Genomic DNA, 15,663 nt, shown 5'->3' on the forward strand with positions numbered 1-15,663 from the left:
AACCGAGTAGATTTTACACTGAGAAGTGGATTGTGTGCAGATTCCACATGGATTTTGACATGAAATGTGTGGGTAAAATTTTTGTGAAAGTCCATCATTTTAAGAAACTTTAAATTATGCAAATTGTCTCTTCAGAGAGGAAGAGGACTAGAACTCTAGTGCCACCTACTGGAAGTAGCAATCCTAAAAGTCAATGTCGACCCTTTAACGTGCCTTGTTACATGACTTAGGATAAAAGCCAAGCCAGAATCTTAATTTGCAGACACTGTGTTTTGGGGTACTGCCCCTCGTCAGTGCAAAGTGTGAGATCTAGTTTGACTGTGAGAGAGGCGTCTGACCGATATCCAAGAAGTATCATTTTTTCTTGCGGAGAATGACATGCTAAACATGTCGAGATGAGGATACTTAAAGCCGCAATGCCCCTCTTGGAAATATGCTAATTATGCAAATTGTCTCTTCAGAGAAGAAGAGGACTAGAACTCTGATGCCACCTATTGGAAGTAGCAATCCTAAAAGTCAATGTCGACCTTTTAACGAGCAGTACCCCGAAACACAGTGTCTGCAAATTGAGATTCTTGCTTGGCTTTTAGCCTAAATCATGTAACAAGGCTCTTTAAAGGGTAGACATTGACTTTTAGGATTGCTTCTTCCAATAGGTGGCACCAGAGTTCTAGCCCTCTTCCTCTCTGAAGAGACAATTTGCATAAGTCGCATATTTCCCAGAGGAGCAGTGCGACTTTAAGTCTCCTCATCTCGACATGCTTAGCATGTCATTCTCCACAAGGAGAATTGATACTTCTTATATAAGAAACTTTAAAGAAAGCTTTAGAAATTAGAAGCTAAATAAAGCCAGAATGATTAAAGCCTCGAAAATGTTCCAGTTCTTCATTTAGAGGGTATTGCCAAATTAACCCCTTCACGACATCCGCCCTATATGTACGGCACTGCGGGAGGTGCATTCCTGCAAACTGCCATACATGTACTGCAAGATGATCCTCATAGGCTCACTCTGAGAGTCAGCACAATCAAAAGTGAGTATCAGTGCTCTATGAGAGCTTACATCCTGGGGCAATGCCCACAATCAGTGTTAGCTAGCGCTGATTGCGGAGTTTTAACCCCTCTAATGCCACTATCAATAGTGACAGCGACATTGATAGACATAGCAGATGGAGGGAGCTCCTTCTCTGGCTCCGATCAACACTGAGTGATTGTGATCTATTTGTGCCGATTGTCTCCATAGCGACCATGGGCTGAAAGATGGCTACAGGTCACTAGGTATTGTGGCCTGTAAGCTTCTGCTCAGAGCAGGAACTGACATGCCTCCTTCCTGTCTGCGATGCAGTGAGCTAATGACCTGCAATGCTTTCGCATTGCATAGTATTAACTTAGCAATCAGTACAGGGAAAGTTGATGTCTAATCCTAGGAAAAGATTAAAACAAAAACAAATGTTTTAAAAATTGTAAAAATAAAGATAAAAAAAAGAAAAAATAATAATCCAATAAATACATATATTTATGTAAAATAAAAATAAATAGAGGACAAATATTTGGTATCACCACGTTGAAAACGTGAAACCAGTTAACCACTAGTTGAACACCTTAAAAAAACTATGCTTTTTAATCATATTGCTGAACAAAAAGTAGTGTAAAATGTGATCAAATAGCCAAATTTAAATATAAATGGTACTGCTGAAAACATCATGTGCTGCAAAGAACAAGCAGTCATACAGCTCATACAGTCATCAACGCAAAAATAAAAAAGCTGTAGCTCTCGGAATATAGCAGTGCAAAAACAATTCTTTTTTCTATAAAATAGATTTTATAGTATGAAAGCACAAAAAATAAAATAATTGCGTGAATGTGGTATCACTGTAATTGTACTGACTAAAGAATAAAATTGTCTTATAACTTTTAACTCAGGGTGAATGGCATAAAAAACAATTTCTGAATTGTTGATTTTTGTTCATTGTGCCTCCCAAAAATCGGAATAGAACGCAATAAAAAACCTTTATGTGACCAGATATGGTACCAATAAAAACATCAACTCATCCAGCAAAAAACAAGCTCCCGCATGACTCTGTTGGCAGAAATATACAAAAATTATAGCTCTCAAAATATGAAAATGCAAAAGCATTTTGTTTCCAAAAAAAGTGTCTTTTGTGTGTGTGTATCAACAAATCATAAAAAACTATATAAATCTGATATCACTGTAATCACAGCGACCCAAAGAATAAAGCCATCTAATCAATTATATCATACAAGGAACAGCATAAAAAATAAATAAAATAAATTCTTCACCTGATGTTGATTTGTTCATTCTGCCTCCCAAAGATCGCAGTAAGACTCAGTGCACATTTGTCCTCTGATCTATGCTGAGTGCTTACAACGGGGTTTGCGTGTAAATCTGTGATTTGCATGTAAATACGTGATTCAGATGAAACAATCAGCAAAAACTTCCCTAAAATCAGGCAGATGGAAACATTGTGGAAGCCATCTGGCCTATGATACAGGGGTGTCCACCTTTTTAAATGCGCATAAAAGCAAGGTCGACCATAGTTTTGTGCACCTCTGAAAAATAGGACACCGCTTAACAGAGGCCAGATGGAGTATGGAGTAACTCTACTGCCTCATTATAGTGATTGGATCCCTCGGGGATTTCATTGGAATCATGTAATTCAGAGATTTAGATGGAAATCGCAATGTAAGTGCTCAGTGTAGAACACAGGATAATTGTGATTCCAAATGCTATGTAAAATGTTACCAATAAAAGCTTAAACTCAATCCACAAAAAAAGCAATTCCCCACTCAGGTCCATCATCTGTCAATTGATATATAGGAGGCTTCCATGTTACTGATAGTACAAAGGCTCTGGAAAAATGAAATGGCTCCTCGCTCCACAAAAGAAATCCAGCGAATTCTGTGCTCCCAAACCCAAATGCCCCTCTCCCTTCTGAGCCCCACAGAGTACCTAAAACACAGTAAGCATCCACATTTGGCATTTATGTAGCTATGAGATCACATTTAATTAATGGGTGAATGTCTCCAGAAGCACAAGCTGGGCATAATGCATGAACACTACATTGTTCGGGTAATACTATGGAAGATTTGCAATTTTTACTACAACAACAATTTTTACATCATTTACTTCTGCTTATTTCTTGCAAACATATATGTCAAAATCATCACTGACTTGTAGATAAATTCCCAGAGAGGTGTAATTTCCAAAATGGGGTAACTTGAAGGGAGAATCAGCTCTTCTGGTACTTAGGGGCTCTGTTTATGGTATCCACAAACTATTTTATGATAATTTGTCCACCATCAGACAAATAGTGCTCCTTCCGTTCCGAGTCTTGCCATGTGGCTAAGCAATTCTATACAACCACATATGGGGTATTGGCATGTTCAATATGTGTGACAAATTTTGGTAGCCATTTTACCCATTTTCCCCTGCGACAATGTAAAATCTCGGGCTAACAACATTTTTCTGGTTAAAATTGAATTTCTTTTTCACCATCCAATGGTATAAAATTCTGTGATACACATGTGGTGTCAATATAATCACTGCACCCCTAAATGAATTCATTGAAAGGTGTAGTTTGTAAAATAAATTCACTTATGAGAGGTTCTTCTGATACGGCACTTCAGGGGCTCTGCCAATGTGACATAGCATCTACAATCTATTCAGGCAAAATGTGCAGTCCAATATGGTGCTCCTTTCCTTCTAAGCTTTGTACTGTGCCTCAAAAGTAGTTTTCAACCACATATGATGTATTGGCATACTTAGGCGAGATTGAGTAACATATTTTATTGTCCATTTTCTCCTATTATACCTTTTGAAAATTGAAAACTTGAGGCCAAAATAACATTTTAGTGGAAAAAATGGTAATTTTCCATTTACTCAGCCCAATGTTATACAATTCTGTGAATCACCTGAGTGTTAAAAATGCTCACTTCACCACTAGATTAATTCCTCAAGAGCTGTAGTTTCCAAAATGAGGTCACTTGAGGGGATATCTTCTATTTTGGAATGCCCTGCTATGGGCTGAAACAGTAGTTTTGGGGTTTCTGTGTACTATAAATTGAGTCACTTGTGGGGGGTTTTCAATGTTTAGCCACGTTAGGGGAACTCCAAACACAACATGGTATCTGCTATCTATTCCAGCCAATTTTGCGCTTCATAAGTTAAAAGACACCCTTTCCAAGCCCTACCGTGCGCCCAAACAGTAGTTTTTTTCCAAACATGGGGTATCAGCGTACTCAGGAGAAATTGCACATTAAATTATATGATTCATTTAATCCTGTACATTTGTAAAAATGCAAATTTAGGACAAAATGAACATTTTTGTGAAAAAAAATTAAAATGCTGATTTTCTTCTTTCACACTGCTTTAATTCCTGTGATGCGCCTAAATGGTTAATAAACTTCTCGAATGTGGTTTTGAGCACTTTTTAATGGTGTCACTTTTGAGTATTTCCTAGCATATAGGCCACACAAAGCCACTTCAAACGTGATGTAATCCCTAAAAATCGGTTTGTAAACTTTCTTGGGAAAATGAGGAATTGCTGATAAACTTTTAACCCTACTAACAAAACAATCCTGTTTCAAAATGATGCTGATGTAAAGTAGACATATGGGAAATGTTATTTATAAACAATCTTGTACAGCATGACTAATTGGTTTATGGACATAAAAATTTAAAGTTTGAAAATGGAAAAATGTTCACATTTTTTGCCAAATACATGCAAAAACTTTCTACCTGAATTTACCACTAATATAAAGTACAATGTTTCATGAGAAAAAAAACATCTCAGAATCACTGGAGTTCGTTAAAGTGTCCAAGAGTTATTACTACATAAAAAAACACTGGTCAGAATTGTTAGATTGGCCACATCATGAAAGTGAAAACAGAATTTAGGGCAAAGGGGTTAAAGTAACTATTAAGGTCCCGTCACACCTAGCGACGCTATAACGATCCCGGCAGCGATATGACACAACAGGGATCGTTGCCGCATCGCTATGTGGTCGCTATTGAGATGTCAGACAGTCCAATCTACCCAACAACGGAGCAACGATCTAGCGTGTCATAGCGACCTTTGTAACGATGTTGGGAACGCTAATCCCCACCTTGTCTTGCTTCTGAGTCGCTAACGAGGTCATTAGGCTAGGTGTCAAACGTGACGATACAAGCGACTCAGCGGGACATGAGCGACCAAAGAAATGTCCAGACATTTCAGGCACGATCAGCGATACCCGGCAGGGGGGCTGGTCGCTGGTCACTGTCACACACAGCGATCTCGCTGTTAAGATCGCTATAACGTCACAGTTCTAGTGACTCAGCAGCGATCTCGCTAGCAATCTTGCTTAGTGTGACAGGGCCTTTAATGTGGCATACAACACTACATTGAAATAACATTATAGCAACGAAGAACAGGCTTACATTAATTAAAATATTGTCCATAATTATTCATTTTAACATTTTGAAAGCTGAAGACCTCCAAAATATTGCAGAGCTGCATGCAGGAGGCACTTTGGTGCCACCGCATGTAATGTCCATAGTACCCTATGGTGATTGAAGTGTAGTGCAGGAAACCATGAGAAGTCCTGCTTGTAATATGGATGCTAAAATGAGGCTGTAGTAAAGCAAACATGACGGGGTGATTTTCTATATAATCAAAGAACAAAGCAAAGGAAATCCAAAGATCTTATTTTGTATACCCCATATTATGAGCCAGACATTGCAACGACAGAAGACGGCACACAAGTGAATTTTACCACCAGCATCTTGATCTAGAAAATCACGTCTTCTGCTGTATTTTATAAATATGCAAGAGTTTCTAATGGTAATTCTCAAAGGCAATGCATCCACTGTACTGGGTTAAGTGTATAAAATTCTTGCAAACTGAGGCAGATGCCGATAGTGCAGCAGGGGAGCTATTAGCCATGAAAACAAAACCGCTCTCATCAGATCTTTCAAAGAGAAAAGGGAGCTTGGCACAGCAGAGACACCCACTGAAATTCTACCAATCAGATATGATTTAATTAGCAGAAAGTCAGAGGAATGCATTATTGGTATATGCCTTCTCAAATGCAGAACTCATTAGAAATCCCTGGTCAATTAATCTATGCTAATGGCAATGTTTATTTTATTTTATTTATTTATTTTAAAAAATTGCTTCAAGAAATTGTGATGAATGTTTCTACCGTGAAATCTTCAGCACAATTAGAAGGCATCATGTATCGGAGAAGTTGTTTCTTAAAAGAAAAAAATCATTTGCATGTTATGCTACATTTGCAACTAAACTTTCATTTACTGCGGAATCTCTATCTCCAATTTAAAATCTTATTCTTGGGCTGAGCATACACATTAGATCGCTGTCTTCTCCAACCTCTATACATTTCAGTAGGAAGATGGGAGAAAAGCTGATAGGATCCTCTGCAAGAACTTACCTCCCTGAGAACAAATGTTTTTATCTTTCCCAGGTTGTTGGCGTCATGAGACCGAAATACACATTAAATTATTGATTGGTCCTATCAAAACTGAAGGGTACTATGTATAATTATTAAAATTTTTATTTTGTAAAAAATTTAACAATTAATACCATAGTCATCCTAGATCAATTTTTCACAAATCTTTAATATTATCATTTCATAGAACAACAGAAATTGCAAATTGAAAATGAAATTTTATTTTAAAAGAAGTTAAAGGACTTAAGAATTATTATTATATATTATTATAGCAACATTTATTCCATGGCGCTTTACATGTGAGGAGGGGTATACATAATACATACAAGTACAGTAATCTTAAACAATACAAGTCATGACTGGAATAGGACAAGAGAGGACCCTGCCCGCGAGGGTTCACAATCTACAAGGGATGGGTGAGGATACAGTAGGGAAGAGCTGGTCGTGCAGCGGTTTGGTCGATCTGTGGTTACTGCATGTTGTAGGCTTGTCGGAAGAGGTAGGTCTTCTGATTCCTTTTTTTAAGTTTCCATGGTAGGCGAGTCTGATATTTTGTGGTAGAGAGTTCCAGAGTAGGGGGGATGCGCGGGAAATATCTTGTATGCGATTGTGAGAAGAGGAGATAAGAGGGGAGTAGAGAAGGAGATCTTGTGAGGATCGGAGGTTACGTGCAGCTAAGTACCGGGAGACGAGGTCACAGATAAATGGAGGTCACAGGTTGTGGATGGCTTTGTATGCCATGGTTAGGGTTTTGAACTGGAGTCTTTGGGTAATGCTTTACCTATAATTTGGCAACAAATCTATAACTGTACATCTACTATACTGTCCATGACACCCTGTAATTACAGCTTATAATTTAAAAAGGATAAGGAGGGGAAAAAAATCTCGCTTTTTATTTAAGTATGGGCTATACTTCTGTGCATGTAATAAACCTGAGATTTTTATTTTGCTCAATAATATACTAATCCAATGTTTTTTTCTACATGAGGTCCTTTTGACCCAAACCTTATCTGACTTAAAAACCATTAAAGTTGATAATGGCAGTATGTTGTACAAGTGACGTGACTGACGTCTTTTTCTCATGTTAAACAAACTATAATTAACGTGTATGAAGAAACCAATGTAAAGTTCACAAGATAATGAATGTTCAAAAAATAATGTTTAAAGACTATCATAATGATGATCCATCTGTTGGGTAGATCAACAATATAAGATTAATGGGAGTCAAAGACCTGTCACACACCATTCAGCTTATATCTGCTCTTGCAGTGTTCAGATGTAAACAATGGACAGGGCAGAACACAGCAGCTCTCTCTCTACACCATATAGTGGTCACTGCTGAGTACTGCAGCATATTCTCTTACTAAAGGCCCCATCACACACAGCGATATCACCAGCAAGATCGCTGATTTTGTGACGCCACAGCGATCTCACCAGCGATATCGCTGTGTGTGACATGGATCAGCGACCGCCCCCCCCGCCGGGTATCGCTGATCGGGCACGATCGTCCTGGGCCATTTTTTGATCGTTGGTCTCCCGCTGGCCAGCGTGCATTGCTGCGTGTGGCAGTGAGAGACCAGCGATCAACGACGCTGGATGCTGGTTTCCAATGTAAACAGCGGGTATTTAAAAGCCGTGCGGCTCTTAGATACCCGCCGATTACATTGCAAACCAGCTTGCTCGCTGGTCCTGATCACTGGAGGGGCTCTCTATGTGACAGCTCACCAGCGTTCAGACTAATGATCTCCCAATGATCCCATCCATGTCGGATCGTTGGTGGGATCACTGGGACATCGTTATATGTAATGGGGCCTTTAGGTAAGTGGGAGATTAACTAACTTATGGGCAGATCTCTGTCTTTTTTTAATTGTTTAACTCATACACATCAAACAGATTAGCCAGTGGAAGAAATGACTATTAGACCTACACTGCTGTCATGGTCAACGTGTGACTGGACACACCACCTCCAGCAGGGTGAATTTAAATAATAAAGGGACGCACCAGGGAAACTGATACAATGGAGGGCCCTGCGATAGGGAATGGGGACGTGGAGACCTCCTGCATTCCCCTGAGTCAGTGTCTCTACACTCCCAACGATCCCTAGGCCGGTTCCACACCGGGCGCCGATCAGGATACCTGAAATCCCTAGCTCGCCCTGAACCAATCCCCTACTAGTGAAGTGGACGGTGCAGAAACTAATCCCACCACTGCACTAAAACACACATTGAGGTAAGTGACAAACAGGGAAACACCACTTAGCTTTGCTCTGTTGCTAATGCTCCAAGCAACAGAGTCTGACACCTGAGTGCATCTTTCCCCCAACCGGATCCAACACCTGAGTGCAGCTTTCCAGCAACAGAGTCCTGCATCTGAGTGCAGCTTTACAGCAACAGAGTCCAGCATCCGAGTGCAGCTTTACAGCAACAGAGTCCAGCATCTGAGTGCAGCTCTCTTCCAGCAACAGATTCCAGCATCTGAGTGCAGCATTCAACATAGCTGCCACTTCACCAAGCTTTGCAAGAACTCTTAGCTGACACCATAGCTGCCACTCCACCAAGCTTTGCAAGAACTCCTCGCTGACACCATAGCTGCCATTCCACCATGCTTTACAAGAACTCCTTGCTGACACCATAGCTGACACTCCTCCAAGCTTTGCCAGAACTCCTCGCTGACACCATAGCTGCCACTCCAGGATTCTGACTGAGCTGCCAGGAACTCTCTCTAGCTCCATCCTTCACCAAGTATGGTTGGAAAACACCAATATCACCAACAGTGAGTGAGAACACCTGACACACCTTTATAGTTAGGAGCCAGAGTCTCACACCTGTTAGAGATTCCCGTGCAATAACACTCACCACCACCGGGGGCAAACTAGAACAAAAGACACCACTGTGTAATAACCCCAATGGCCACCGGGGGCAAAACAACCCCAAGCAACCAGCTCAAAGGAAAAAAAGGTTACTTATTCAAAACCTGTCATATCCAACCTGGATCATGACAACTGCCCTCCAACGTTCTTGGGTGGTTAGTGATCCATGTAGCTGAAAAAACAAGTACAAGAGTGTATTAGCAAATCCCTTTGGCTTGGTTTGGGCATTGAAATAAAATGCTATGGCAGCAAACTAAAAGCTATTAAATCTGCAGGTCTGTAAACATTGTTGGTAAACAAATTGGCAAAAATAATTCTGCACCATTTGACTACTATAAATACTGAAAGAGTATACTGGATATTCAGGCGAGTCCAGTGTATTCATTGGATTTCTCCCCTGCCTCCTATATTGAATGCTGGGTATACAAAGTAGCCCACCAATCACCACCCTAAGGGGTCCAGACAGTAGCTATAAGGTGCTGACTTTGCATACGGCAACATTTATGCTGTGAGATCCACTTTAATTTTTGACCTTAGATTTATAAAAATTTAAATTCAGAACTATAACTTGGAGTTAGTAATGGTATTTAAATTGACAAGGTTTGCTACAGAGTTGTATATTGAAGCCAAACAGGTCAGATCAGCATGCATTTAATAACTGCATAAAATGCTTTACATGCCTTCCTTTTCTAGACTGCAAACTTTAATAAGCTAGATGCACACCGCACACTAATGTCAACAGGGAGCACTTTTAAATCTTGTTTTTCTGGTGAGTGAATAACTATCATAAAGCTCCTACTTATCTCGCTGATAGCGCCATTACCTGTTGTACCATTCAGCATTGGACAATGAATAATTGGCCAATGAACAAATATGCAATTATCTCAATATTCAGGATGATTATTTGTGACTATTTTAAGTTTGCATTCTGTTTTTAAAGTGCACTTTAAGTAGCAAAATACTTGGCTCGTGATTTCAGGCAGCTCCTTACTGTGCACAAATGTCACAATTAATGAGGACGCCTGCAGACCATCTCTGGAAAAGTGAAACTTCTGGCTCTGCGTGAATGTCTTCTGTGCTGACCGGAGGGGGCACTGACACATCATTTATAATAGTCCTCAATAAGTTTTCATTCTCAATCAGCCCTGAAATCATACAGAATTGGAAAGTGTAGATCCTCACAAAGCTGTTTCAATAGGTACAGCATAGTGTTGCAGCTTGGGAATAATGCTATCTCATGGATCTGTGCTTAGCGCGCCCTCTCTTTCATTTTATGTCCCACTAAGAAAAAGGTATTTCTAGCACTGAAGTGTTAGAAAATGTTAACAGGAGACTCTTAGCAACCAAGTCACCTATTCACCTTATATACTTACAGACTATGTCTTAACTATATGTTATCTGTATTTACTCAGCGGTTGTCTCCTGTAACTGAGAAGAAGCTCAGAAAAGGAGATAAATGGCAATATTATGCCACTAGATAAACACTGTAGGAAAAAGAGTGCACCATATTGTAGAGGTGATACCTTTATAAAAGATACAATAGATACAAGTAATATGCTCACCTGAGCAAGTTGTGCAAGCACAACTTCTTTGAAAGCTCAATAACGTTTCCTGCTGCTCCATGGCTGGGAAATAAACTCCACCAGGAAGCTTGGAGGAAAAGAAAATTCATGGTTTTGGTCTGCGCTAACCGAAATTAAAATTCTCGATCTAATAATATAAAGGAGCAGTTTTTATTCCACAACGCGTTTCAACGCCGGAATGGCATCTTTTTCAGGTGTAAAAATCAACTATCAAAAGCTACAAAAGTACAGTTGATTTAAATTAACGGGTAAATTTGTTGAAAAAAATTGTGTGGGCTCCCGCGGTAATTTCTCCGCCAGAGAGGGAAAGCTAGTGAGTGAGGGCAGATACAGTCATATGTTAAAGTTTGGGCACCCCTATTAATGTTAACCTTTTTTCTTTATAACAATTTTGGTTTCTGCAACAGCTATTTCAGTTTCATATATCTAATAACTGATGGACTCAGTTATATTTCTGGATTCAAATGAGGTTTATTGTACTAACAGAAAATGTGCAATCTGCATTTAAACAAAATTTGACCGGTGCAAAAGTATGGGCACCTCAACATAAAAGTGACATTAATATTTCGTAGATCCTAGGGATGGGCGAATCCTGAAATATTCGGAATCGCTAGGCTGTAACGAGTCCGACTTGGAAACTCGCTATTCGTTGCAAGTCTAGCGAGTCCAATGTTAATGAATGGGGATGCGAGTTTTGCAGCGATTCCTGTGCTGGGGGGAGGAGAATGGGGATGCGAGTTTTGCAGCGATTCCTGTGCTGGGGGGAGGAGAATGGGGATGCGAGTTTTGCAGCGATTCCTGTGCTAGGGAGAGAGAGAGAGAGAGAAAACTCCTAGCTAGTTTTTTCACAGTTTAATACAAGCAATCCTAGTTTCTTAGCGATTTTGTGTCCAGCTGCTGACACAAAATCGCTAAGAAACTCTGCAAAAACTAGGATTGCCATTCATTTGCATTGGACTCGTTACTGTGCGAGTAATCGCTTGGAAACTCGCAGAGTACCGACTCCTGCGAGTCCCCTACTACTCGCAGAGTAACGAGTCCTAACGAGTAGATTCGCCCATCCCTAGTAGATCCTCCTTTTGCAAAAATAACAGCCTCTAGTCGCTTCCTGTAGCTATTAATGAGTTCCTGGATCCTGGATGAAGGTATTTGTGACCATTCCTGTTTACAAAACAATTCCAGTTCAATTAAGTTTGATGGTCGCCGGGCATGAACAGCCCACTTCAAATCATCCCACAGATGTTCAATGATATTCAGGTCTGGGGACTGGGATGGCCATTCCAGAACATTGCAATTGTTCCTCTGCATGAATGCCTGAGTAGATTTGGAGCGGTGTTTTGGATCATTGTCTTGCTGAATATCCATCCCCTGCGTAACTTCAACTTCGTCACTGATTCTTGCACATTATTGTCAAGAATCTGCTGATACTGAGTTGAATCCATGCGACCCTCAACTTTAACAAGATTCCCGGTGCCGGCATTGGCCACACAGCCCCAAAGCATGATGGAACCTCCACCAAATTTTACTGTGGGTAGCAAGTGTTTTTCTTAGAATGCTGTGTTTTTTAGCCTCCATGCATAATGCCTTTTTGTATGACCAAACAACTCAATCTTTGTTTCATCAGTCCACAGGACCTTCTTCCAAAATGTAACTGGCTTGTCCAAATGTGCTTTTGCATACCTCAGGCGACTCTGTTTGTGGTGTGCTTGCAGAAATGGCTTCTTTCGCATCACTCTCCCATACAGCTTCTCCTTGTGCAAAGTGCGCTGTATTGTTGACCGATGCACAGTGACACCATCTGCATCAAGATGATGCTGCAGGTCTTTGGAGGTGGCCTGTGGATTGTCGTTGACTGTTCTCACCATTCTTCTTCTCTGCCTTTCGGATATTTTTCTTGGCCTGCCACTTCTGGGCTTAATAAGAACTGTACCTGTGTTCTTCCATTTCCTTACTATGTTCCTCACAGTGGAAACTAACAGGTTAAATCTCTGAGACAACTTTTTGTATCCTTCCCCTGAAAAGCTATGTTGAATAATCTTTGTTTTCAGATCATTTGAAAGTTGTTTTGAGGAGCCCATGATGCCACTCTTCATAGGAGAATCAAATAGGAGAACTACTTGCAAGTGGCCACCTTAAATACCTTTTCTCATGATTTGATACACCTGGCTATGAAGTTCAAAGCTCAATGAGGTTACAAAACCAATTTAGTGCTTCAGGAAGTCAGTAAAAAGTAGTTAGGAGTGTTCAAATCAAGAAAATGATAAGGGTGCCCATACTTTTGCACTGGTCAAATTTTGTTTAAATGCAGATTGCACATTTTCTGTTAGTACAATAAACCTCTTTTGAATCCAGAAATATAACTGAGTCCATCAGTTATTAGATATATGAAACTGAAATAGCTGTTGCAAAAACCAAAATTGTTATAAAGAAAAAAGGTTAACATTAATAGGGGTGCCCAAACTTTAACATATGACTGTTTTAATAGCCTAGAGAGGGGCCATTGTTTTTGCCCCCCAGCTAAAAAAAACCTGCCCCCAGCCACCCCAGAAAAGGCGCATCCATAAGATGCGCCTTTTCTGGCACTTAGCCTCTCTATTCCCATTGCCTTAGACACCTATCCATTATTAATTCTATATTAGTAAAGGATTAAAAAGGACACACACATTAATTTAAAAGTCTTTTAATGAAATAATCACACAAAGTTTTTGACCAAATTTATTATTCTGCTAATCCAACAGAATCCCTTGTTGTCCTGTAATAAAACAAAAAATAAAAAGCCAATAATATCAATACCTCTCCGCCATTCAGTCAGGTCCCCCGCTTCAATCCTTCACAAGGAGTTAGCTAGTTTACAACAGGGACCGGTGCTAATGCTACCGGCCCCACTGTAAACCACTGCAGAATGAATGAATTCATCTCTGCGCAGGCGCCCCGGCTGACCGGAGATGAATTAATAAGCATGGGAAAGTTTCTGAACTTTTTCCCACGCTCCTGAGTTCACCTCAGGTCAACTGGGGACTCCGCGCAGCCTCACTGACTACCACTGATGTCACTGAGGCTGCACGGAGTCCCCGGCTGATCGGAGGTGAACTGACAGCGTGGAAAAAAGTTCAGAATCTTTCCCACGCTTATTAGTTAATCTCTGGTCAGCCGGGGCACCTACGCAGACATGATTTCATTCATTCTGCAGTGGTTTACAGTGGGGCCAGTAGCATTAGCACCGGTCCCTTTTGTAAACTAGTTAACCCCTTGTGATGGATTGCAGCGGGGGACCTGACTGAACGGCGGAGAGGTATGGATATTGTTGGTTTTTTATTTTTTGGGTTTTTTTTACAGGACAACAAGGGATTCTGTTGGATTAACAGAATATTAAATTTGGTCAAAAACTTTGCGTGATTATTTCATTAAAAGAATTTTTAATTAATGTGTGTCTGTTTCAACCCTTTACTACTATAGGACTAATAATGGATAGGTGTCTTATTGACACCTCTACATTATTAACCCAGCTTAATGTCACCTCCTAATAGCAAGGTGACATTAACCCATTATTATTAACCCATGATCCACAGCTAAATGCAATGGGAATAGAGAAGCTAAGTCCCAGAAAGGGCGCATCTTATAGCTGTGCCTTTTCTGGGGTGGCTGGGGGCAGATTTTTTTTATCCAGGGGGTCCCTCTCTAGGCTATTAATATCTGCCCTCACTCACTGGCTTTCCCTCTCAGGCGGAAAAATTACTGCGGGAGCCCATTCAATTTTTCCAACAAATTTACCTGATAATTTAACACCTACATGTCCAAAATTTTATACACATTCCCTAATCTAATTATTAATCAAAGACATATAAAAAACTAAATGAAATGAAATGGTTTATTGTATGTAAACCATGTGTCATTTTATGTTGGGTTTTGTATTGATTTTACAGAAGACGGCAATTGATTTAGCGGCTATTATGCTATGTAGAACTCTATGAACTATAAATGTATATATATATGTCTCAATGACATATATATATATGTACAGTATATATATATATATCTATTCTTTTGTTTGTGTTTTAACCTGTCATTGGGCTCCATTATATGTCCATTGTGCAAGCCGGTGAGAAAATCTTGTGATATGGATGCCATACGGATGTCACACGGATGCTTAGATGCGAGAAAATTGCATCCTCGTATGACAATCGGAAGACATATGGATCACTGTTCATGAAACATTTGTGCGATTCTGGTCTGTGAAAAATGGACTGATTTTTTTATACGTTGTGTGTGACTCCGGCCTGAGAAAGATGACAGTTCGGCATGGAAAAGCAATGTAGAATCAAGGATCTTCATTACGGTTAGCGCAGCCTAAAACCATGATTTGTCTTTTAGTTCAATATTATGCTAGTGTTGAGAAAGCACCAGTGCAAAACGCACATCGGGGTGGCTGTGGTGATGTCAAGGACTCTGTGATCACACTATGGGTAAGCAATGACTTAATAACAGGCTTATTTGTATGATCCAGCTGGGCTACATAGAGATCTATTTCAGACATATTCAATTAATGTCCATTTGGTAGTCATTTCTTCATGATCGGTTGATTTGATCTGGCATTTGTGCCCGAAATCACACTTGATTTACCATCACTTCTGTACTTGAATTACCCTTCATGTTGAAATCCTCATACATGTGTCTTCCTTTTATATGATGCATGTTTTTAAATATGTTCAATAAAATTTGATTGATTTTATATCCTCGTGTGAGTGG

The 15,663-nt window shown here is 40.0% G+C and overlaps 1 protein-coding gene across 1 annotated transcript in view; it reads right to left on the reverse strand.

The window, feature by feature from the left end:
• PLXNA4 (plexin A4) overlaps nt 1-15,663 on the reverse strand; it is a 1,025,959-nt gene that overhangs the window by 315,686 nt on the left and 694,610 nt on the right. The gene's annotated exons all lie outside the window — the stretch shown is intronic.

The sequence above is a fragment of the Dendrobates tinctorius genome, unplaced genomic scaffold (assembly GCF_039654945.1).
Source record: "Dendrobates tinctorius isolate UK_male_01 unplaced genomic scaffold, ASM3965494v1 ptg000281l, whole genome shotgun sequence".
Lineage (NCBI taxonomy): Eukaryota > Metazoa > Chordata > Amphibia > Anura > Dendrobatidae > Dendrobates > Dendrobates tinctorius.